This window comes from Lithobates pipiens, unplaced genomic scaffold (assembly GCF_037356315.1).
Source record: "Lithobates pipiens isolate NorthernLeopardFrog02 unplaced genomic scaffold, aLitPip1_a1.2 Scaffold_19, whole genome shotgun sequence".
Taxonomy (NCBI): domain Eukaryota; kingdom Metazoa; phylum Chordata; class Amphibia; order Anura; family Ranidae; genus Lithobates; species Lithobates pipiens.
Window position 1 is genome coordinate 89,327,337 of NW_027507764.1, and position 27,180 is coordinate 89,354,516.

Below are 27,180 nucleotides of genomic sequence, written 5' to 3' on the forward strand. Positions count from 1 at the left end.
GGAGGCCTGCCCTCTGCCAAACCAAGTTGGTGATTGGTCAGGGCTCCTCAGAATACTCCAAACAGCTCCACCTTACTCCCCCTCTTCTTTTCCAGAAGGTTCTAGTGCATTCTAGAAAGCAGGGAGTTCTCAGTGATGCTACCTGTGAGTCATCCAGCTCTCCCTGGATTTTTGCCCAACCCAGGAAACAAAAACAGACATGCTACCAGTCAAGCCTGCATAAATTTACCTGTGCTAAAAAATGATTTCTACTTCTAGCTCTAGAGGGTGCTACCCTTACGTTGAAACAATTTTAGTTCTCTACAGACGTGCATTCAAACCAAATGAAGCAGCAACATAGGGCGACCACATTTCCAAACTGCCATTCAGGGACATCCCCCCTTCCCAAAAAAGATGAGAGGGGGGTGTAGTCTCGGGTTGATGGGGAAATAGGTGGCGGGGGTGATTTTTTGGTCAAATGGCTGGTGTTAGCACTTAATATCATACTGACACTATGCTTTATATGGCATCAGGATGATCAAATTCCATTATTTCTATTACTACATTGTAATATATAGTGAAATAGTTCAACTCACCATGATATAGAATCAGTGAGAACCTGAGCTTGCCACCAGATAAAGCATGTCACTTGCCACTATTGCCTGCCACCAGATGCAGCATGCCAGATGCCTCCTGCAGCCTGCCACCAGATACAGTGTGCCACTTGCCACAAGCAGCATGCCAGATACAGTGTGCCACTTGCCAACAGCAGTCTGCCACCAGATACAGTGTGCCACTTGCCAAAAGCAGCATGCCAGATACAGTGTGCCACTTGACACAAGCAGCATGCCACCAGATACAGTGTGCCACTTGCCACCAGATACAGTGTGCCACTTGCCACAAGCAGCATGCCAGATACAGTGTGCCACTTGCCACCGGGTACAGTGTGCCACTTGCCACCAGCAGCATGTCACCACATACAGTGTGCCACTTGCCACAAGCAGCATGTCACCAGTTACAGTGTGCCACTCTCCACCAGCAGCCTGCCACCAGATCCAGTGTGCCACTCGCCACCAGCAGCCTTCCACCAGATACGGTGTGCCACCTGCCACCAGCAGCATGCCACCAGATATGGTGTGGCATTTGCCACCAGATACAGTGTGCCACTTGCCACCAGTAACCTGCCACCAGATATGGTTTGCCACTTACCAACAGCAGTCTGCCACCAGATACAGTATGCCACTTGCCACAAGCAGCTTGCCAGATACAGTGTGCCACTTGACACAAGCAGCATGCCACCAGATACTGTGTGCCACTTTCCACAAGCAGCCTGTCACCAGATACAGTGTGCCACTTGCCAACAGCAGCCTGCCACCAGATACAGTGTGCCACTTGACACAAGCAGCATGCCAGATACAGTGTGCCACTTGCCACCAGATACAGTGTGCCACTTGCTACAAGCAGCATGCCAGATACAGTGTGCCACTTGCCACCAGCTACAGTGTGCCACTTGCCACCAGCAGCATGTCACCAGATACAGTGTGCCACTTGCCACCAGCAGCCTGCCACCAGATACAGTGTGCCACTTGCCATCAGCAGCATGCCACCAGATACAGTGTGCCACTTGCCAACAACAGCCTGCCACCAGATACAGTGTGCCACTTGACACAAGCAGCATGCCACATACAGTGTGCCACTTGCCACCAGATACAGTGTGCCACTTGCTACAAGCAGCATGCCAGATACAGTTTGCCACTTGCCACCAGCAGCATGTCACCAGATACAGTGTGCCACTCGCCACCCACAGCCTGTCACCAGATACAGTATGCCACTTGTCACCAGCAGCATGCCAGATACAGTGTGCCACTTGACACAAGCAGCATGCCACCAGATACTGTGTGCCACTTGCCACAAGCAGCCTGTCACCAGATACAGTGTGCCACTTGCCAACAGCAGCCTGCCACCAGATACAGTGTGCCACTTGACACAAGCAGCATGCCAGATACAGTGTGCCACTTGCCACAAGCAGCATGTCAGATACAGTGTGCCGCTTGCCACCAGCAGCATGTCACCAGATACAGTGTGCCACTTGCCACCAGCAGCCTGCCACCAGATACAGTGTGCCACTTGCCATCAGCAGCATGCCACCAGATATGGTGTGCCACTTGCCACCAGCAGCATGCAACTAGATGCAGTGTGCCACTCGCCACCCACAGCCTGTCACCAGATACAGTGTGCCACTTGCCACCAGCAGCCTGCCACTCCCTCCAGGACTCTGCCCAGATGGATAGAAGAGACAGGACCCGCATAGTCAATCAAATCCCTTTAGCCCCCACCCCTCCTGAGCTGGGATGGTATGGCTGTGTGTATGTATGCCAGGAGTATTGATCAGACCAAGTTGTACAGGGGGGTTGTGTGTGCAAGCCTTTGGGCTCACACTGGTGTGCTGCAGTCGGCCGCACTGCTGTTTTAGCTGTAGTCCTATTGATTTATATCAGGTTGCAGGTTTTTGCTACATTTTCTGACAGAGCGCCAAAGATACAGCATGCAGGAATTTCGGTGCGCTTTCAGAAAATGCAGAAAAAACAAAACAACATAATAGAAATCTATAGGACTGTGGGTAAAAAACGCAGGAAAACTGTGGATACACCAGCAATGGGCCAAAACACAGCAAATCAGTGTGAACCCACCTAAAAGCACAAGGGACCAAGCACTACCACAGGCTGCTGACACAATTCTAAACACTTTGGCTGCAGTTATAACAGCTACTGCTGGAGAAAAAAGTTAAAAACAAGGGGAAGGGAGATAAGAGACCAGTCACTGGGCTCACATTTGGATGGTCCCTGGAGGCTCATCACTCACAGATAACCTGTTCACCTTCTATCTGATGGTGTTCTGTTCTTAATTTCCCACCCACACAGCTCCTTCAGGGCACAGACAGGAGAAAATCGGGCTTATACTGCTGGCTGAGCAGGCTGATTTTAAGGCAGGGGCCTGGAGCTGCAGCTCCATCAGCCCCTATGTTAATCCAGCCCTGATTCTTCGTCAGGTCTGTATTCCATTAAGTAGGCCTCAGGCTTGTCCATAGAGAAAAACAGTAAACTAGTGTGTGTGTGTGTGTGTGTGTGTGTGTGCACCAATTCCAGTACAGTTTAGCCATTATTCTCACGCACCTACTAGCTGAATGGATTATGGACTGAAAGAGGGACAGGATGCCAAATGCCACTCAGTGAGAAGATGATTTTGTCTGTCTGAGACTTGTAGTATTGTTTTCAAATTTGAGCAGGATGATAGGGAAGGTGTTATTACTTTAAAGATAATATCAAATACAAAGCTCAACGTCTCTAAAAAAACAAAAAGGAGCTTTCACTGCTATTTTAACCTTCAATCCAGAGCTGTCCACAGCAGAAGATGCACCCTTGGGCTGTGTCTTCATTGCAACCTGGGCTTACAATACTACTGTACTAAACTGTACTTGCATGTCCTGAATGCTGCTATGCAGCAATGACCATCTACTATCACTGATAAAAGAAAGCAGAAAGGACCTGTGATGTAATCAAACCAGCCAGAAGACCTTCATAACAAAGGCATTGTATACATTAAAGTGATTATAGAGTCTCAAGGTTTTTCACAATAACCCTGCTGATCAATTCTATAAATCTGATCAGCGAATTACATCCCGCTGATCATAGATATTAACCTAAAATAGGACCACCTCCCCCACCCATGCCACCTTTTCCCTGCCCCCTGCCTCTCCACCTCCCACTACTAAATTTCACCTAAAACTGCCCCCGCTCTCCTATGCCCTTTATCCCCTTCTTTCACTGATTACCCTCCCACACACGATCCGACCCCCCCCCCCCCCGCGAGCGCAAACCAGGCCATCGCAGCCACCATCATTAGCCAGCATCCCTCCTCTTCCAGTCCTGCCGGCTTCAAGTGCATGGGGTTTGGGGGGTCCAGATGTGTCCTGCCACCAGTCAGATCACCCCCATATTGGCCCCGCACCCCCAATCCATCCCTTCTCAGAGTGCATCCCTCCTTCCCCTCCTGCCACTTGTATCTTCTCCCTGCACTGAGCTCCGGCGAGCTGTCAGGCTGGGGATCGTGGCAGGGGAGCGGTGAAGTTGGGACTTGGGGGTGCTTGGTAAACATGTGTTTACCAAGCCCCCCTATAGTAGAGTGGGCGCATGCAGCGGTCACTACTGATCTCTCCTATATGCCCACTGACAGCTGATCATAGTAAACACGAGTGTTACTATGTATCATACTGGCATTTTATGAATGAATTAGGAATCTCTCACCAAAGACCAACCCCCCAAAAAAGGTAAAAAAACAAACAACCCCCCCAGGTTCGCCTGCACTCAGCTTTTCCGTGGTGACAGTCCCCCCTTGTACTCAGCCCTCCATGGCTTCCTCAGCCCCAGACCTTAACCCAATCCATCCTGATTGGCCAGGAGGAGAAGCCTGAAGACAATAGCGAATATTCATTTGCTATTGTCACAAGTGGGTGGGCTCGGGTGCAATGCTCTGTGCCCCAAGCCCAACGTTTTTCAAGCCAATTAGAGCCTCAGGCTTTAATCATGTGGCTTGAAAAAAAAGTCTGGCGCCCTGCAGGGGCAGCCACTCCTGGTAAAACCCCTTTCATATGAAGCGGACTCTGTCAACAGATCAACCTGCTCAGCGGGGGACCTGTCTGCAGATCCCCACTGAGCAGGTGGATGACAGGCCGTGTCCGCTCCGCTGATGCAGAGAGGACACGGACACAGCCCGCTGTTCTCAATGGGGTGGTGGGATGGAAATGGACCGCCTGTCCAGTTCCATCGGATACCATCTGATCCAATATGCTAGATCATGGGTCTTCAAACTACGGCCCTCCAGTTGTTCAAGAACTACAATTCCCATCATGCCCAGTCATGTCTGTGAATGTCAGAGTTTTACAATGCCTCATGGGATGTGTAGTTTCGCAACAGCTGGAGGGCCGTAGTTTGAGGATCCCTGTGCTAGATGGATGGGGAATGGAATCCCCATCCATCTGTTTTTAGCGTACTGGACTGGATTGGATGCAGGCGGGTGTAAACAGACAGATGTCCATTTACATCAGCCTCTCCATAGAGAACAATGGGTGGTCCGATTGGGCCTGCCTGCAAAACAGACAGGCAGACCTGATCGATCTGTTTGTGTGAAAGGGGCCTAAGGCCTTGTTCACACAGGGCATACACATCGTACCTTTACAGGGATGCACAGGTGTTCCATGCATCTCTGTGCAGGCTGTCCCATTGATGTCCCTTTGCTCCCAATTTTACATCCATGCAGGTCCACATGCATGTCCTTGAGCTCACACTGTCTGCATTTGAATTCATGTACCCACACGGATGTCAGATTGGGAACAGAAGCTATGCCTTTGCAGCCATTGTATCCCAATTGACATAAATTGGACTGCCTGTAGAGGGATGCACGGAAGACATGCATATGTTTGTAAGTTATGTTGTGTTAATGTGCACTATTAATGATTTTAGTGTATTTTTTGTGAAAATATTGTTTTGATGAACATTTGCGCAAATATTGCGCTCCCTTAAAAATCAGTAGCACCTTCTTTTTATTCTACGGGTCCTTTGCTTTCAGAAAATATATGGTTTGGGAAGGTTTTTTTTACAAATGCTGAATACTGTAAGGGAAAAATTAAAACCTTGAGATTTTTGGAGAAATTTGTATATTTCCTTTTTGTCATACGATTTAACCATTTTGCAGAAAGGTGCAATGTAAAAATTACAAATATTTGTTAGTTATTAACTCCATACAGATTAAGCTTTTATATTTAGCAGGAATTTTGTAAAATTAGCTGTGTTCTCAGCTGCTAATAATGGTTTTAGTGTATTTTTTGCATATTGGTTTGATAAGCATTTGCGCAAATACCGCAGGCTTGTAGTGCCTTCTTTTTATTCTAGAGGTCATATACTTACAGAAAATATATGGTTTTGGGGGTCTTTCACGAATTCTGAAAGCTGTAAGGGAAAAAATGAAAACCTTCAGATTTGTTGGGAAATTTGGATATTTACATTTTTGCGTATGTTTAATTTTCACATCAGTTTCTTCTCTTTAACCACTTCCCACCCGGCCAATGCATATATACGGCCGGGTGGGAGCCGTCTACTCCTGATAGGCCGTTCAGGAACGTCCTTCAGGAGTAGCGGGATCGCGCGCGCGCGTGCTCGCGCAGCGGCGCGATCCCGATGTGCTCGTGTCACCCGGACACGGCACATTTTAGATCGGCAGGAGGGCTCTGTGATTGGCCCTCCTGATCACATGACGGCCGTGTCCAATCACGGCCGTCATGTGATGTAAACAAACAGCCGGTTGCTAGGCAATCGGCTCTCCTCTCCTCACACGGAAGTCACCGCTGAGGAGAGGAGAGCAGAACGCTGCAGCCGGCTGATGATCAGTGAGTATGGGCTGCTTTTTACAGCTTTTTACTCACTGATCATCAGTGTAGTGTAAACACACAACACACCACACAGTACAAACACAGTCCCCACATATGTCCCCAAAACACACATGTCCCCAAAACATACATGTCCCCAAATAATAAAAACACATGTCCCTAATAATAAAAACATGTCCCCCACATATGTCCCACTAAAATCACATGTTCCAATGATTATCTGCACACATATGTACGTGATCACCTGCACACATATGTACATGATCATTTGCGTACATATGTCCGTGATCACACAAACCAATTATTATACACTTAACGGAATTTTTTTTACCAAAAACATGTAGCAGAATACATTTTGGCTTAAATTTATGACAAAATTTGATTTTATTGGATTTCTTTTCAAATAGAAAAAAGAAAATATTGTTTTTTTTTCCAAATTTCCGCTATTTTTGCGCTTATATCACAAAAAAAAAAACGGAGTCGTGAATAAATAACACCAAAATAAAGCTCTATTTGTGCGAACAAAATGATAAAAATTTCATTTGGGTACAGTGTAGCAGGACCGCGCAATTGTCACTGAAAGCGCTAGAGCGCTGAAAGCTGAAAATTGGGCTGGGAAGGAAGGGGGCGAAAGTGCCCTGTATTGTAGTGGTTAAGGAGACTGTAGTCTAATGTCCCCACCTGCTCATAAGCATGCACACACACTAGTTTTGGAATAGAATGCTATTAAAGGGTAACTCCACTTTGGTAGAAAAAAAAGAAAAGATAAATAATATAAAATATGCAATTGCTATACAAGTCATTTAATTGAATGTTATTAAAATTGCCTTTTCATTTCAATCTGCGGCCACTGTAATTTTTTGTAAGATTTAATGCAATATGACAACCTGACGTACACCACTGGTGTATAAAACATGGCCAGAAACGTAATTTGCTACTTGTGTGTTTGGCTCACTGATTTTCACAGAGGTCTGTAATTAAATACAAGTCATACTTTTGGCATCCCCAGCAAAAAAAAATGAATTTCTAAAGAGATACCCTTAAAGGTGTAATCATTTGGAATGATCATGCTTGGAAAATTTTCATTCAATTGTTTAATTGTGTAGAAAAAAAGAATTTTACTAATATTTTCATTTAACATTCCAACCTTCTGGCTTTAAGAAACACGTAAAAAAAAAAAATAGAAAATAGAAAACTGTAGTCAATTGCAACTGTTTTTGCAGATCAAGCAGAGGAAAAATTTGGAATCACTAAATTCTGAGGAAAATATTATGGAATCATACAAAAAAACTTTTCTGTATGTAAATGCCATTTCCTTTAGGCAATGTCCTACAGTTCGGTCACATACGTTTACTCCAGTTTCTGACCATTTGTTCCTCATTCGTTTTGTCATACATTTTCTGTTTTCAAAGCATATTGCTTTAAGTTTTCTATCTTGACGCTTTGATGTCTTCCTTGGTCTACAAGTACACTTCCTTTTAACAACCTTCGCATTTGATTTGTACTTGGTTCAGCTTTTAGACACAGCTGAACCAGGAACAACCAACATTTGTTTCGGTGACTTCTTGAAGAAGTTTTATAATCCTTTCCTTTGTCTCTCACATTGGAACCATGATTCGTGTTAATCAGGTTGGTGCAACAGCTCACCAAGGCAAGGTGTGCAAGCACTTTTTTTTTAACTGTAGACTAAGTAGCAGATGTAATCCGATGCAGATGTTTGTTTTAGAATTGCAAAGTACATGTTGATTACATAATATTTTCTTCATAATTGAGTGATTCCATATTTTCCCTCAGCTTGATCTGCAAAAAAATGTTGCAATTGACTACAGTTTTCTTTCTTTTTCTTTTTTTTTGGAAGTATTTCTTAAAGCAGGAAGGTTGGAATGAACTAAATTAAATGAAAATAGTTTTGAGGCATGTCTGCGATTAGATTTTTTTCTACACAATTAAACAATTGAATGGTGATTTCATACTTTTTGCCACGGGACATAGAACCCTGTAAGCTGATGCATAATGAAAAAGTCATTCCCATTCAGATTCACTCTGTATAGAAGCAAATGTTTCCTCAGACCAGAAACAGGTAGGATTGCAACAAGGTTTGTTACATTTCTACATTGTACATTGATCTCCCCAAGTGTTTTTTTTTTTAAACAAAAGTGGGGTTAATCTTTAAGCTACCAGGATACTTTTAGATTGAGGGGGGAACTGCAGCACCTTGAGAAGAAATACAAATACATGAAAATGCAAACACTAACAGTGAAAAAGTATTTGGTATCCCTGACCCCTGGTGTATTTCTTCTACCTCTCTTTTATTTTTGTTTTCTTTGTGAACTTAGCTACCATGTTCTTTTTTAAGGTTATATCCACATGCTGTAAATGTTCTTGTTTTCTCTGAAAGTGACTTACGTTTTAGTTTCTATGGATATGTGATTCACCATGTTCATTGGGTTCCACCTACTGTTTTGTTCTATACTGTGGTGTTTTATATACCATTTTGTGTAACTTTGCAAAACTTTAATAAAAATACAATTAAAAAAAAAAAAGTATTTGGTATTTGTACTTTCACAAGTACAGGAGGACAATTTCTTTTGCCCTACTTTATTGAGGATTATGGATGGACAGAGTTATTTTGATGAAATTTTCTTTACCATGAAATGTATTTGCTCGCAAAATGTAAAAAAGTAGAAATTCTTAATTTCAGTTATTAAAGTAGAAATTTTGTCAAACCCTAACTATATAAGAGAAAAGGTCCACTTTAGTACCTAGGGATGAAAAAATGAATAGGTGAACATTCCTTGCCAGGTGGAAGAAATCTCAACTAAAGATTATGGATGTTTTCTGGTACCTCCTGAGCCCTAACCTGAATTCCATACATACCCTGTGTTTATTATGAAAGGATGGTCTGCTTACTCCTTTGGAATGTTCTATAATTATTAGATATGACAGTTGAAGATATCTATGTACGTCTAAGATCTAAAGCATTGAAGCCATTACGCATTTACACTAAACTATATACTGTGCGTATATTCTTATCTGAGGTATCTTAAACTCCCTGGAGTTATTTATTTTCCTAGGTGTAATGTTTAGATACTGTCTCTAAAGTAAATTTTAGGTTGAATATATTTTTATTAACAAAAATTTCTAAAGTGAGATAAAAAGAAATCCACATTGAAATTGTGAGTACAACTTGACAATATCCACACAAATGTGGTAGTCAGTCAATATCAACACCCCAATGCAAATACATTGATCTATATCATCTACAAATATGGGACTGTCTTCGGGTAGCCACCCAAAAAAAGGATCAAAGGTGTGGGCGACTTCCATACCGTCAGGAAATTCGCAAAAGTGGAAGATCAGTACGGCATCAAGTAACTTTGAAAAAACATAAATAATAATGCTCATATAGGAAGTAAAGTAAAAAAGGGGAGAACAGAAGGGTAAAAAAAGAGAAGAGAGGCAGAAGAGAGAAAGAGAAGAATAGTAGACACGAGTCCTCCTAATTAAGATTGTAACATGACTTAAAAGAAGAATCACAAGAAGAGGATTTTGGAGAATTTTGCGGAGGTATTGGAACCAATGAGGGTGAGAGAGGGATAAAACCACATCTCCCATTCTCCATCTTCCCAACTCGCCCCCATATGGAGGCCTATTGTTTCAGTCTATTTCACAGCTTCTTGGAAGTAGAGTAGTGCATCCAAATTTACCTGTGATTACATTTTTTGTTTTAATGAAAGGATTTTCAGAAATCCACTGCATTCAAATAAAACTTCAAAATACAAAAGGACATTTTTATTAAAAAGGATAATCCACTCTGGTTGGAAACCCCATTATAAATTAACAAAATTGATCTTTTCTTTGCTGTGTTAACAAATTGAAGATTGAAATCACGGCACCTGTGATCGATCAGTTTATCATTTTTTGTATTGACGGGTTAACTCTCTAAAATATATTTGCCATCATTTTTCTAATTTTCCTCTCACAAATACTTAAAGAGTAACTTCACCTTAGAGGGGAAGACCCACATTTTGCCTCCCACCACTCCTCTTCTAATTTTGTCACTTATTTTTGGTGGGGGAGGGGGTTTAGTGGGTAATTGATTTTGACAGGTACCCCCTCCAATTTACTGTCGGATAGCTACGGTGATCCACCAGAAGTTCTCCCCATGCCCACATCCTTCTGAAACATGTTTCAAGTGCCTGAAGGCTGCGGAACCATTCACAAAGCGCACGCAGCTCACATGTGTGCAGTCAGTTGTGAAGCCACAAGGAGTCACAGGCAGCTGCCCACAGTAAACATGCTAGCGCCGGGGACCTGAAGACCAGCGAAGAAGTGGTTCGGGTGAGCACAGCACTGGACCACTGGACAGGTGAGCGTCCTTTAATTGGAAGTCTATAAAGGCTGAAGAACCGCTTTAAGGACCTGTCTGACCCTACTATTTTGCTTTTTGGGGAAATGTATTTGTGTGTTTCAGAGCTTTATAGGGGAGCTGACAATTTTAATTGGGGAGAGATACTGTACTATACTTGGATTGAAGTGCTGGGCTACATTTCCCTTAGCACCCCATTGTGTAACACTATGTACAGTATATGTCCCAAGCCTGTAATTAAAGAATTTGTAAATTTTCAGTGTTGCAATTGAAGCCCCATGAAAAGCCCTTGCCATGTCTTTTGTTTAACAATAGCTTGCCTACAACCCCCACAAATGGCCAAAGTTCAATAACAAGGTTCACCCTTTTAGTTTTCATTAGCGTTTGCTGAAAAGTTTGGGTTTGCCAAATTTGAAGCATTTCACAAAACAGCTCTTGGATTGAATCTAGGCCTGTTCTATTATCACTAGCAGTAATGTGTGAAGGCTATGACCCAGGCTAGGGCTGACCAAATCCCTGAAAAACAGTTTTGAAGCTCTTCATTCTAAAAAAAATTCCTACCGTTTCAGAGTGGGTCACAGGATTAGACTCCACCTAGCCCAGGAAAATGATAAACAGGACTCCTATACTAAGACTTGGGGCGCTTGGACTATCCCCTGGAACTCGCAGTAATTCATTGGCCGATTATCATTCTCCCAGACTTGGAATGCCCCCCTCCAAGGGGTTCAGATGGATTCTGACATACAGTATGTTACACTATAAATTAAGTACCCACTCTCCCCTTTTTTACATTCTGCACCCCCTATGTGTCTTAAACACTCAATAAACCCAGATAAAAAAAATAAAAAATTCCATAAATCAATGACCTATTTTGTAGGCATTATAACTTTTGCGCAAACCAATCAATATACGCTGATTGTGATTTTTTTTTTACTACAAATATGCAGAAGATTACATATCAGCTTAAACTGAGGAAATTTGTATTTTTATTTTTTTTAATTTGGGATATTTATTAAAGGAAAAAGTAAAAAATATATATATATTTTTTTTTTTTCAAACTTGTCACTCTTCTTTTGTTTATAGCACAAAACATCAAAAACACGGAGGTGATCAAATACCACCAAAAGAAATCTCTATTTCTGGGGAAAAAAAGGACATCAATTTTGTTTGAGTACAATCTCACATGACCGTGCAATTGTGAACTAAAGTGACACAGTGTCGTATCATAAAAAATGGTCCGCTCAGGAAGGGGGTAAATTCTTCCAGGGCGAAGCCCCCTGGTTCTTCTACCGGTTCACCCGTGCAATCTACAAGTTGGAGAAGGAATGACCATAGAAATTTCCGGGGAACAGGTGGTCCCCGGTCATCTCTATGACTCTCAGAGGCCCGGGCACGACATCATAACATCCCGCCGAGCCTGGCAGTTGTAAATATTGCCATATACTCAGCTGGAAAGCCGAGATAGTCCTGTTTTTTTTTTCTCTCAGGCTTTCCTGCCTGAAGGAGAGATCTGGGGTCTTATTGACCCCAGATCTCTCCATAAAGAGGACCTGTCCCGCACTATTCCTATTACAAGGGATAATTACATTCCTTGTAATAGGAATAAAAGTGATTAGAAAAAAAATTAAACCAAAAGTGTAATAATCAAAAGATGAAAATAAATGAAACAATTAAAAAAAATTAAATTAAATTGTCCCCATTTCCGTGAGCTCACACGCAGAAGGGAATGCATACGTACGTCACGCCCACACATGTAAACAGCATTCAAACCATGCATGTGAGGTATCACCACAAATGTTAGAGCGAGAACAATAATTCTATACCAAGACCTCCTCTGTAACTCTCAACAGGTAAACTGTAAAAAAATTTTAAAGCGTTGCCTATGGAGATTTTGGAGTACCGATACTCATTCCACGAGCGTGCGCAATTTTCAAGCATGACATGCTAAGTATCTATTTACTTGACGTAACATCATCTTTCACATTATACAAATAAATAGGGCTAACGTTAGTGTTTTTTTTTTCAAAATGCGTTTAGAAACATTGCTGCGCAAATACCATGTGACATAAAAAGTTGCAACGCCATTTTATTCTCTAGGGTCTCTAGGGTCTCTAGGGTCTCTGCTAAAAAAAATATATATAATGTTTGGGGGTTTTAAATAATTTTCTACCAAAAAAAAAAGATTTTCACATGTAGGAGCGAGGTGCCAGAATTGGCCTGGATGGGAAGTGGTTAAAAAATAATCTGATAAAACCAGCTTTTAATGTGGTATACGCCATTCAATCCAGTGACTTCTCCTGCAGTACATTTTTACTGCAAATAGATGTCCTCAGTCTGAGGGCCACCATCATTCAGTCCACTTTCTCTAAGCCCAAGACATCATAGACCACCCCAGACTGTAAATGGACAGTGAAAGGAGAAGCAGCACAGTTATAAGCTCATCTATCTGTCACTCTGCTTTCTCCTCCTATTAGCATGCTTCTTTTCAGCAAATTAACTGATTGGCTCCTTGTGCTGCTTCTTATTCTCAAAAGCCAGCCTTGCTGTACATGGACTTTAAAATGCTGATACAAGATCAAACTCACGTAGTTACACTGCTTGCATTTAAAATATACATTTAATGGGACCCTTACTTTTTAGGTTGGGACCCTTACTTTTAAATATATTTATAAAAGATATAGGCTCTGGGATTAAAAGTACCATTTCAGTCTTTGCAGGTGACACCAAGCTATGCAGTGGAATAACGTCCTTACAGGAAGTCTCCAATTTAAAAACCAACCTCAATGCTCTGTCTAATTGGGTAACTATTTGGCAAATGAGGTTTAATGTTGACAAATATAAAGTTATGCACTTGGTAGCTAAAAATATGCATGCAACATACATACTAGGGGGAGTACAAAGATTCTCAATTGGATTTAGGTCTGGACTTAGACCGGGCCATTCTTTTTTTTTTTAACAAAGTGAACTTTATTTGAACAAAGAAAAACATACAGGTCAGCTCAAGACATACTTTCCATCAATAAATTATCCATGTACATATATCAAACAGGACATCATCACTAGATAAAGAATATACCACAGATCTGTGCATAGAATCAATCACTCTACTCCAAAGTGAGCGGCATCTGGTAGAGGAAAATAAAAAGGGGGGGGAGAAAAGGGATGTGCCATGTTCCGGAGGCGTAGGGGGGGGGCAGTAGTGGGAGATGGGAAATGCAAGGGGGGGCCAGGAAGTCAGGGGAGGACCAGGTTGAGCCACAAGCCCGACCGGGCCATTCTAACACATGAGTTTGCTTTGATCTGAACCATTCCATTGTAGCTCTGGCTGTATGCCACAACATGATGCTGCCACCACCATGTTTCACAATCTGAATGGTGTGTTCAGGGTGATGTGCAGTGTTATTTTTTATTTTGAAAACCATTTATTATTTTCCTTCCACTTCACAATTATATGCCACTGCGTTGGTCTATCACATAAAATCACAATAAAATACATTTATGTTTTTGGTTGTAACATGAGAAAATGTGGAACATTTTAAGGGGTGTGAATACTTTTCCAAGGCACTGTACATAATATAACTGGATAATAACATTTATAGGTAAAGTTGATCCAGGAGTATCTTATTGTCTCTTGGGGGATAAGGAAGGAATTTGTTCCCCTCCTGGAGCAAATTGGTTCACGCTTACCTGTTTTTTGTTTTGTTTTTTGTTATCCCCTGGTTCGAATGTGGGTATGGAATTGTGTATATATAGGATAGTAATTTTTTCCCCCATTTTATTGGTTTAACTAGATGGACTAGTGTCTTTTTTCAACCAGACTAACTATGTAACTATGTAGTTGCCAGAGATTTTGGAGCTCCCTATTTAAAATGCAGCACCCAAGGCTCAACCCCCATATTCTAGATTTGTCCTTATGAGTGATTTGTACAGAGGAAACATGGTGTAAATGATCCTCATTGCATTCATATCCCTGGGAATGAACAAAAGCAGATTGCCACATGGAAAAACTTTTTCTTTCTCTGTAAGCAATAAACATAAGGGATTGCATAATTATTGCAATCTAACTGTGCAACTTGAAGTCTGCTTTCAAATGCTGTATAGTTTTTTCTCAAAAAACTATAACTGTCTGGAAAATTACTGGGAGGTCTTAAGCAGATTGTTCGTATAATTACTAGATTCGTTCTGATTGCTATAATAGGCCTATAATTATGAGTTTTCGACACAGCTTACCAAACATTTATGTTGTTTCAATGGCACCAAAGTGATCAGTGTTGTGGTTGCGTTAGGAAAGGTGTTTATGGGTTCTCTCTCTCTCTACTGCTGAACGTAATACCCCACTGAAAAAAAAACACCAAAAAAAAATGATCTTAAAAAGTCTCTTTCTCTCATGGTAAGAGATCAACTTCTATTTTATAGGCTTATTCTTCCTTGGAACTAAAGTGAACCTGACTTGACATTGTAACTGTCCTGTCCAAGCACAACATAGGAGTACAAGGTCCTTCGTCATTAACCAGTAGGGTCTGGGATGGGAAGGTTCACAGTTATTAATTGTCATCACAGCACAAGCCCCCTTATTATTCACTGGGAACCAGCTCCTCCCAGATCGTATTTAGTTCTCAGCATTAGAAACAAAGCCAAGTGGTTCTCAGGGCATACCTTTTAGAACTACAAGTTAAAAAAAAAGAGCCACCAAGCATCCCTGGCCTCTAGTCTGTCTTTATTGGTTAAAGTGATACTCAAGGTAGTTTAGATATTATACTTACTTGCTCTGTGCAAAAATATTGCACATAATTGACAGCTAGATTACAGGATAGGTTGGATAAGGTCTGGGAGGAGTGGCATCGCTGAGATGTTTAGGGATGGGGGTGGGTAGGACAAGTGGTGGGGTGTTTTTATCCTAATGCAGAGAATGCATTAAAGTAAAAAAAAAGAAAAATTGACTTTAGAACCACTGAAAGCTGGTATAAAAAGTAAAACATAATGCGCCTCTATAATCACAAATACATCACAAAAGACCATCCCTGGGAAACTTGAAAATGATCTCTTGTATCCCAGCACAAGAACATTTCCAATACCTGCAACTGAAACATTGGGTTTCCCCTCTTCAGCGCACTTCTTCGTATCCTTTCTGCATGACTAACTTTGAGCACATTTGTCAACATTTCCCGGGTCTCCTTAATGGGAGCGAGGCTTCCAGACATCCATTGATATTGCAGATTGGAGCAAGGCCTAGAAGTAGGGTTGCCACCTCATCCCTTTAAACCCAAACACATATGAATTACACCCGTGGGAGCACGGGAGGGAGGGGGTCACGAGAGAAGTCAGACATGTGTGGACTGTGGAGAGGAGACTATAAGATAAAACCAGAGTCACCAAGCTGGAGCCGTTTGACTGAGCCCTGCACTGTGCACCTGAGAGGAGGTCAGTGACAGTACTGTCAGGCCGGTCTGAGGGAGGGGGAGAGTGAATACAATAATGTAAGGGGGCACTGATATAAAGGTTCCCCCTATATTAGTACCCCCCTTACCTTAGTGTATTCACTCTGCAGAAGGTGGTTTCTGTTCACCAGAGTGCCCCCCCCCCCCCCACATCAGAGTTCCTGGCATTCCCCTTTACATCAGAGTCTGTAGGATTTGCCCTTACAGTGCAAGGGAAATGCTGCAGACCCTGATGTAAGTGGGAACTCTGATGTAAAGGAAACATAGTGGACTGTGATATAAGGTGGTCTCTAGTCACAGAGTTCCCCCTGATATGCAGTGTTCCCCTTTACATAAGCCTTCCCTTTCATTGTAAAAGGGAATCCTGCAGACTCTGATGTAAGGGGGAGCTCTGTACTGGCTGGGTTATAGTAACCTGACCTGCATGTAAATAGGGAAATATGTTTTTTGACTTTTGTTTAACTTAAAGACATTGTTAACCGCACTAATTATATGTTCATAGTTTAAATATTAATATTTGCGCAGTTTAACACTGAAAACAGTCTTTTTAGGCACTTTTTTGCAGCTTCTATTTGGGAATTCTATGCTAAAGGCACATTTTTTACTGATTTCTTTATCACATTAAACAGTGCTAAGAAATCCTTTTAGACAGCCAAAATTTATGTTTTAAATGTACTGTAGGTCCCCTTTAATGGAGCCAAAAGCTTGCCTAATTCATTTGTGCATTGGCCTCCCTCCCTGTTAAGTTTATGGTCAGTTTAAGGGCCCAAAATTGACAAATAGCCATGAACTTTATAAGACACTCAACATGTCAGCTCTATATAAATGAATAAAACAAACTATTACACTTTAAATCATATATTCTCCTTTGATGGAACATTTTAAACTTGTTACAATTACCAAAGCCAGTGTTTTCCAATAAAATCTGCTTGGCTGCATTTAGTATTTTAATGTACTTTTTTTTCCTACAGATTATAAAACCATTATGACCCATGTATGTAGCAGATTTATTCTCACAGTCACTGTCCACCTGGACTATTGTTTAAGCTGTTCATGTTATAGTTACATTTTTTAAAGACGTCAGACGGTGTATTAAAGAACTGGCTGCGGAGGCCTTAATGACATTGCCAGATTGTCAATGAAGTGATTTCGGAGACTTTATGTCCATAATGAAAATAAACAAATCCAGAGTATTAAATTATCTTTTAACACTGAATTTTCTGCATGCAGTTGAAATTATATGTCTTATAGGACACTCCTGAAGAAGACTGAGTAGTTTGCAACAGTTTAGTTGATTATAAACTGTATATCTATATGCACACTATATTACCAAATACATTGGGACTCCTGCCTTTACACGCACATGAACTTTAACGGCATCCCAGTCTAAGTCCGTAGGGTTCAGTATTGAGTTGGCCCACCCTTTGCATCTATAACAGCTTCAACCCATTCTGGGATATTTGTCCCCAAGGTTTATAAGTGTTTAAATGGGAATGTTTGACCATTCTTCCAGAAGCACATTTGTGAGGTCAGGCACTAATGTTGCTCTAATTCATCCCAAAGATGTTCTATCAGGTTGAGAGGACTCTGTGCAGGCCAGTCAAGTTCCTCCACCCCAAACTCGCTCATCCATGTCTTTATGGACCTTGTTTGTGCACTGGTGTGGAGTCATGTTGGTCAGGAAGGGGCCATCTCCAAACTGTTCCGACAAAGTTGGGAGCATGAAATTGTCCAAAATGTCTTGGTATGCTGACACCTTAAGTTCCCTTCACTGGAACTAAGGAGCCAAGCCAAACCCCTAAAAAACAACCCCACACCATAATCCCCCCTTCACCAAATGATTTGAACTAGTGCATAAAGCAAGGTCCATAAAGACATGGATGAGTGTGTTTGGGATGAATTAGAGCGGAGACTGCGAGCCAGGCCTGCTCATCTACATCAGTGTTTGACCTCACAAATTCTGGAAGAATGGTTAAACATTCCCATAGACACACTCCTAAACCTTGTGGACAGCCTTCCCAGAAGAGTTGAAGTTGTTATAGCTACAAAGGCAGGGCCAACTCAATATTGAACCTTATAGACTAATGCCTTATACACATGATAGGATTTTCCAACAACATATGTTGGATGTGAGCTTGTTGTCAGAAAGTATGCTCCATAGAACATTTGTTGTCGTAAATTTCAGAGCCTGTGTACACAATGCACAAAAGTCCATGCATGCTCGAAATCAAGCAGAAGAGCTGCACTGGCTATTGAACTTCATATTTCTTGGCTCATCGTACGTGTTGTACGTCACCGCGTTCTTGACGTTCGGAATTCCCAACAACATTTGTGTGACTGTGTGTATGCAAGACAAGTTTAAGCCAACATCCTTCAGAAAAAAATTCAGCGGTTTTGTTGTCAGAAAATCCTATCGTGTGTAGAGGGCATAAGACTGGGATGTCATTAAAGTTCATGACTGTGTAAAGGCTGGCGTCTCAATACTTTTGGTAATATAGTGTATCTACACACCCCTGTAAAAATGCCAATTTTCTGAGATGTAAAAAAATCAGACCAAGATAAATCACTTCTGATTTTTTTTCCAGCTTTAATATGACCTGTGCAATTCCATTAAAAACAAACTTAAATATTGTGTAAAATTTAAAATAACGTGGTCTCATAAATTTGCATACCCTTAAACTAATACTTTGTTGGAGCACCTTTTGATTTTGTGACAGCAGTCAGTCTTTTAGAGTGATGCTGTGTACACACCATCGAAATTTTGGTTGGAAAAAGTTCTCATGGTTTTCCCGATGGAATTCTGAAGGGATTTCGCTCAAGCTGTCTTGCATACACACGGTCACACCAAATTCCGACTGTCAAGAACGCGGTGATGTACAACATATATGATGGGACTAGAAAAAGGAGGTTCAATACCCAATAGCCAATAGCTTACATCTCGTAGTTGAATCTGAGCATGCGTGAGTTTTTACGCGTTGGAATTGCATACACACGATCGGAATTTCTGTTGGAAAAATTGAGAACATGCTCTCAAATTTTTGCCGGTGGGAATTCGGCCAGCTAAATTCTGATGGAGCATACACACTGTCACATTTTCAGATGAAAAGCACTCATTGGTCTTTTGCTGGCCAAAATATCGATTGTGTGTATGAGTCTATCAGCATGGCACATCTTGCCTTGGGAATATCTACCCACCGTATTTGCAAAAGTGTTCCAAATGTGTCAGATTGTGAGGCCATCTCCTGTGCATAGACTTCTTCAGGTCACCCTACAGATTTTCAGTTGGAATGGTTGGGGCTCTGGATGGGCCATTTCAAAACATAAAATGTTTTTTTGTGTGTTGCGCTGCTGGATTATATATGTCCAGGATGGGGGGAGGGGGGGAAAAGGGGGGAGGTTTGTGGGGAAAAACGGAAAAAACGGAGGGGAGAAGAATGGGATGGGGAAATGGGGGTATCTGCTGTGGTTTTTGGTGTATAACAGATTTAGGGTTTCAGATCTGCTGATCCACAGAATATTTGCAGTTCTTAGTGAATATGGCAGAAAATATGGCAGATGATAGTCAATAGGTAGCTGGCAGGTTTTTGATACAGAATCATAGGTTATAGTCAATAGTCAATATTTGGACGTTAATTCTTTTAAAAATATAGAGAATTCGATAATATAAGAATCAATAATAAAAAAAGAAAGAAATTTTGTTTTAAAATTATATACAAACACACACACACATATATATATATATATATATATATATATATATATATATACACATGCACATATACATATATATATATATATGTATATATATATATATATATATATATATGTATATATATATATATATATATATATATATGTATATATATATATATATATATATATATATAACGTCCAAATATCCCTTAAAGAAATACATCCTTGGTGACTCTTTTTTTCCCCTTTTTTTTATTCAATAAGGTGTATACTCAGTTTTATTTTTGTTCTTGTTTTTATTTTTATCTTTACTCATATAATTTTCATCTGTTTATTTTTATTTTTATTTTTATTTTTACTTCTATTTTCATATTTATTTTTATTTTTATTTTTATTTTATTTTTATTTTTCTTTGCAAAAATCCCCTTGCTTTTAATAATAAAAATTCCATCTTTTATCATTTTTTACTATTATTTTTATTTTTTACCCATATTATTTTTTACCCATATATTCATAAATAAAACTTTTTTATTTCACAAATATACCACTCCTAAAAAGGTTTTTTCACAATGACCAAGTCCTCTACATAGGTACACGCACAATGATATGCAGCCAGCCTGCAACACATAGCCTACTAACACTAGGACCTGGCTGAAATAACCCCGCCCCACAGAGGGTGGCACCCAAACCTGATGGACCAATCAGAACTGCCTTCTCCCTATTTGACCACTTCCAATATGGTGGTCGATATGCCTGAGGAAGGAGCACGCATGCTCCGAACGCGTGCAACGAACGTCATCACAGCGTGACCCCGCACGACCAACGAACGGACCTCCCTGACGCTGCGACACCGGACCGTGAGACGCTGGGAACCACCGGCGCCACCGGACGAAAGAAACAGCTGAAAGAGGAACCGCTTCTCCCCGGGAGCCCTGTGATGTCCCCCAAAAGCTTTTCCTACATGTAAAACGTGATGTGCCTGAAACATTCCGATAGAGAGTGAGTGTACTACTTTTCAAATAAATACCTGTGATCTAAAATACTGCACTTAGGTTGGCGCTGTTTTTCTTCTGTTTGCATTTCAAAACATTGATCTTCTTCTGGTAAAGCCATTCTTTTGTTGATTTGGAGGTATACTTTGGGTTGTTGTCCTGCTGGTGAAATTCCTCTTCATCTTCAGTACTTAGCAGAGGCCTGAAGGTTTTGTGCCAATGTTGACTGATTTTTGAAACTGTTCATAATAACCTGAACCTTAACTAAAGTCCCAGTTCCAGCTGAAGAAAGATTGTCCCAAAGCATAATGCTGCCACCACCATGTTTCACTGTGGGCTTGGCGTTTTCTTGGTTATGCATTAGTGTTGGTTTTTGCACCAAACATACTTTTTGGAAATATGGGCAAAAATTTCAATATTGGTCTTGCCAGACCATAACACATTTTCCTGTCTGCTTTTGGCAGACTTGATGTAGGATTTTGTGAAATGTAGCCAGGCTTGATTGTTTTTCTTAGTAAGAAAGGGCTTCCATTGTACCAAGCTACATTGTAGCCCAAACATATGAAGAATACGGGAGAATATTGTCAAATGAAGTACACAACCAGTAATTTCCATAAATTCCTGCAGCTCCTTTAATCTATAAAGAAATTTAAATACTGCGCTATACTAAAAATCAAGTAGGAAAAGAAAAAAGCAGCTGCTATAGATGAGATAGACACAAATAGTAAATAAAGAAAAAATGTAGCAGTGCTAACAATACTTAAAAATAATTGAATGCCACTGGTGCTACATAGTAAACATAAGATTATACAGTGTAATAACACAAAATAACAATAATAAATTGATCACGATAATACTGAAATCAATGAACTCATTTGTATACACTATAAAAAACTATCATATAAGTGAATCATTAAAATAAAATAAAATAAAACGTCCTTAGATGTGAAGGTCTAAGTTAATTCTTCCCCCCGTAACAACCATCCAATTCATAAATCGAGTGTTCAAAAAAGGATAACAAGGTGTTCAAGAAAAGAAGAAATAGTGATTTTGTGGCAAATCCATCACCGCATGTGACCACCATATAAAATAAAAGCTTACCAACTAGCAAGCTAATGGAGCTTGTGACCTAAATCCGGTCTTGGCCTTTTGCCAAAAGTATACCAGGCGCCTCCAATCCCAGACTCTTATCTTAGAGAGGCAAGGCAAGTATCTCTGGGGGATCCACACTCCACCGAATGTTCATGGTGACTCAACAGGCTCTCCTGAGCCAAAAATGTCCTATAGGCGGTCATAGGCAACCCAAAAAAGAAAGACTCACCATAGCGTAATAACATATAAACGTATTTAATAAAAGATTGAAAAAGTATTGCACTTACAAGGTTAAAAATAGAAAGTAGCGAATAGCCGGCCGGCTGTACATGGGCGCCCATCAACTGAGACCTTAGTAGGCGGGGAGGTCAGCTCTTTTAATGTTTCTGTAGGCCTCTTGCCAGCCTTCTGTACCTTGCTTAAATTTGACTTTGGCATGTTTTATTAGGTAGATTAAAGGGGTTGTAAAGGCAGAAGGTTTATTTATCTTAATGCATTCTAAAGATGACAGAGGGCAGTATGTACAGGAGAGGAGTGTGTTGGGTATGACAGAGGGCAGTATGTACAGGAGAGGAGTGTGGAGGGTATGACAGTGGGCACTATGTACAGGTGAGGAGAATGAAGGAATCTATGAAGGAAAAATGTAAAGGTTTGTGGAAGGATGTTTAGGGACTGTGTAGTGGTTAACCAGGCCATACATGGATTCAAATTAAGCCAATTAAGCAGAGACCAGCCATAGTCGATCTATGTATGGACTAGCTGATTGTACACAAGGCAATCTAAGAATTGACTATGAACCTTGTTAGAAGGCATGAATTGGGATAAAATCTTAGGAACAAAGAACACGGAGGAGAGATGGGTTTTCTTTAAGAGGATATTAAATAAGGGCATTAGCCAGTGCATCCCATTGGGTAATAAATTTAAAAGAGAGGACACAAGTCGCGGATGGCTTAACTCCAGTGTAAAAATGCATATAAAAGCAAAGAAGAAGGACTTCAAAAAATACAGGGTTGAGGGATCATCATCAGCATTCAGACTTTATAAAGAATGCAACAAGAAATGTAAGGGTGCACTTAGGGCAGCTAAGATAAAACATGAAAGACACATAGTGGAGGTGAGCAAAAAGAAAAACCCAAGAAATTCTTTAAGTAAAACAGTAAAAAAGGGAGGACAGACCATATTGGCCCCATAAAGAATGAGGAAAGATATCTGGTTACAAAGGATGGGGAGATGGCAAAGGTATTGAATTTATTCTTCTCCTCAGTCTTCACGAGGAAATCGGGGGGCTTCAGTAACCAAACTGCAGTGTTTATCCTCAAGACACATCACAGGAAGCACCTCCATGGTTAACAGAGGACAGAATTAAAATTAGACTTGGGAAACTTAACATTAATAAATCACCGGATGGCTTGCATCCAAGGGTACTTAAGGAACTCAGTCAAGTAATTGCTAGACCATTGTTCCTAATTTTTACTGACAGTCTATTGACTGGAATGGTACCATTGGTGAAAAGCCAATGTTGAACCAATATCTAAAAATGACCCAAAATACATCCCTGGGAATTACAGACCAGTTAACCTAACATCAATAGTATGCAAGCTCTTGGAGGGGATGATAAGGGACTATATACAAGATTTTAGTAGCGAGAACGGTATCATTAGCTGTAATCAGCATAGATTCATGAAGAATCGTTCTTGTCAAGCCAATCTATTAACCTTCTATGAAGAGGTGAGTTGCCATCTAGCATTTGACACAGTTCCTCATAAACATTTGCTGTACAAAAAAAGGTCCACTGGCATGGCCCATAGGGTGAGTACATGGATTAAAAACTAGCTACAAGGGCGAGTTCAGAGAGTGGTGATAAATGGGGAGTACTCGGAATGGTCAGAGGTGGGTAGTGGGGTCCCCCAGGGTTCTGTGCTGGGACCAATCCTATTTATTTTGTTCATAAACGACCTGGAGGATGGGGTAAACAGTTCAATCTCTGTATATGAGGACGATACTAAGCTAAGCAGCACAATAACTTCTCTGCAGGATGTGGAAACCTTGCAAAAAGATATGAACAAATTAATGGGGTGAACAACTACATGAAAAATGAGGTTTAACCACTTGCCGACCGCCGCACGACGATGTACGTCCTATTTTTGAAGAGGGATATCTCGGTAACGGCAGCAGCTGCTGCCACAACCGAGATATCCATCTCTTCAGGCAGCGGTCGGCTGTACGGTAATGGTGGTCTCCGCGGCAGATTCGCCGTGAGATCACCGCTATCGGCGGCGGGAGAGGTGCCACCCCCCCTCCCGCCGCCCTCCCGCACCTTCCGCCGCCTACCGGAGCCGTCGGTAGCGGCGGAGGCGATCGGGTCCTTTCATCTGCTGGGCATAGAGACAAGTGAGGCTAAGATGGCCCCCACTCGTCTCTATACCATAGGAGGGCGGAAGCGACGTCAAAACGTCACTTCCGCCCATACCTCTTAAAGGTATATTTTTTTTAAATGTCAGATTTTCTTTTTTTTTTTGTGTTGCATTTTAGCCCAAATATGAGATCTGAGGACTTTTTGACCCCAGATCTCATATTTAAGTGATGTTTACATTCCTTGTAATAGGAATAAAAGTGATCCATTTTTTTTTTTAAACAGTGTAAAAATAAATAAAATCAATTAAAATAAATAAGAAAAAAAAATTTTTTTTTTTTTAAAAACACCCCGTCACGATGAGCTTGCGCACAGAAGCGAGCGCATACGTGAGTAGCGCCCGTATATATGAAAACGGTGGTCAAACCACACATGTGAGGTATCGCCGCGATCGGTAGAGTGAGAGCAATAATTCCAGCCCTAGACCTCCTCTGTAACGCAAAAAAAGCAACCTGTAGAATTTTTTAAATGTCGCTTATGGAGATTTTTGAGGCTAAAAGTTTGACGCCATTCCACGAGCGGGCGCAATTTTGAAGCGTGACATGTTGGGTATCAATTTACTCGGCGTACCATTATCTTTCACAATATAAAAAAAATTGGGCTAATTTTACTGTTGTCTTATTTTTTATTCAAAAAAGTGAATTTTTTCCAAAGAAAGTGCGCTTGTAAGACCGCTGCGCAAATATGGTGTGAAAAAAAGTATTTCAATGACTGCCATTTTATTCTCTAGGGTGTTAGAAAAAAAACAATATAAAATGTTTGGGGGTTCTAAGTAATTTTCTAGCAAAAAAAACTGTTTTAAACATGTAAACACCAAGTCTGAAAAAGAGGCCTGGTCCTTAAGTGGTTAATGTAGAAAAATTTAAAATAATGCATTTGGGTGGCAAAAATATGAATGCAATCTATACACTGGGTGGAGAACCTCTGGGGGAATCTAGGATGGAAAAGGACCTGGAGGTCCTAGTAGATGATAGGCTCAGCCATGGCATGCAATGCCAAGCTGCTGCTAGCAAAGCAAACAGAATATTGGCATGCATTAAAAAAGGGATCAAGTCCAGAGATAAAACGATAATAATCCAACTCTTCAAGACTCTTGTCCGGCCGTACCTAGAGTATGCTGTCCAGTTCTGGGTACCAGTCCTCGGGAAGGATGTACTGGAAATGGAGCGAGTACAAAGAAGGGCAACTAAGCTAGTAAAGGGTCTGGAGGATATTCGTTATGAAGAAAGGTTGCGAGCACTGAACTTATTTTCTCTGGAGAAGAGACAGGGATATGATTTCAATTTATAAATACTGTACTGGTGACCCCACAATAGGGATACAACTTTTTTGCAGAAGGGAGTTCAAGACACGTGGCCACTCATTAAAATGAGAAAAAAAGAGCTTTAACCTTAAATTATGTAGAGGGTTCTTTACTGTAAGAGCGACAAGGATGTGGAATTCCCTTCCACAGGCGGTGGTCTCAGCGGGGAGCATCGATAGTACCTGAATGACCGCAACATACAGGGATATACAATGTAATACTGACATATAATCACACACATAGGTTGGACTTGATGGACTCGTGTCTTTTTTCAACCTCACCTACTATGTAACTATGACTTGTGTACAACCAGCCTGTCAGATTTTTCCCAAAACAATCAGTGCTGTAAGCTATGGTTAGCAACATAGATCATTGTATTCTGTGGTTAGGGAAGGCTTCCCACTGGCAGAACACAATAACACTGCAGGAGTTATTCCCCCATCCACAGGTCAGCAGGTGAGAGGGTGTGTGGGGACAGGCTAGGGAGAGAGGTCTGTCAGCAGGGGGGTGTGAGGTGGTCATGGAGGGATATCAATCAGCGGGTGGGGGGAGTAACTGGAAGTGATATCTTTTGGAGTAGGGTCTATCATCTGCAGGTTGGAAATGGTCACCTGTGATAAAAGTTGAAGGGAGGTGGCTAACATGGGAAGTGGCTGGGGAGTTACCTGGCTGGTGGGGAGTGTGAAATGGATGATGTGTTTCAAGTTTCTCACATTTGTGGTAATGCTTGCTGCCCTCTCAAAAGTGATATGTGGTGGATTGCTATTCAATGAGTGGTATAGCAGCATCTGACAGGCATGAGGTGCTACAGCCGCCTCGTTTTTTTTTTTTTTTTTTTTTACATTGCTGAATGCCATTTTTACATTGTTGGACTATGATGCTACTGCGAGTGAGTTTGGCCTTTCAGTTTCAGAGTGGCCCCATTGAAATCAATAGGTGAGTTTGACAGGCGGTGCTGCCTGACAAACTCTGCAGGCTGAGTTAAAGATGCTGCAGCTAAAGAAATGACAAAACAAAAAAAAGTTGCAGCTGTGAAGTAAAGCATCACAGCTGCGGCATTCGTACAGCCCTGTCCAAATGTATTTTTAAGATTTGGATCAGAGACATGCGGTGAGGTCAGTGGCTGGTGAGGCACTGGCTAGTATCAGAGCCAGTAACACACAGGTAGCATATGCCATGATCGTTAGAGCGAGAACAATAATTCTAGCACTAGACCTCCTCTGTAACTCTAAAGCCTCATACACACGGTCGGACTTTGTACAAAGGGCGTGGTCCACAAGTTTGTATTGCATACACACGGTCGGACTTTTTGACAACAAACACAAACGTAATGACGTCACAACGTACTGACGCCGCTTCAAAAGAGGATGTTCAATGACTCCAGCGCCACCTTTGGTGAACTTCTGTATTGTAGTCTGATCTTTTGCATTGGTTCTGAGCATGCGTGTTTGTACCTTGT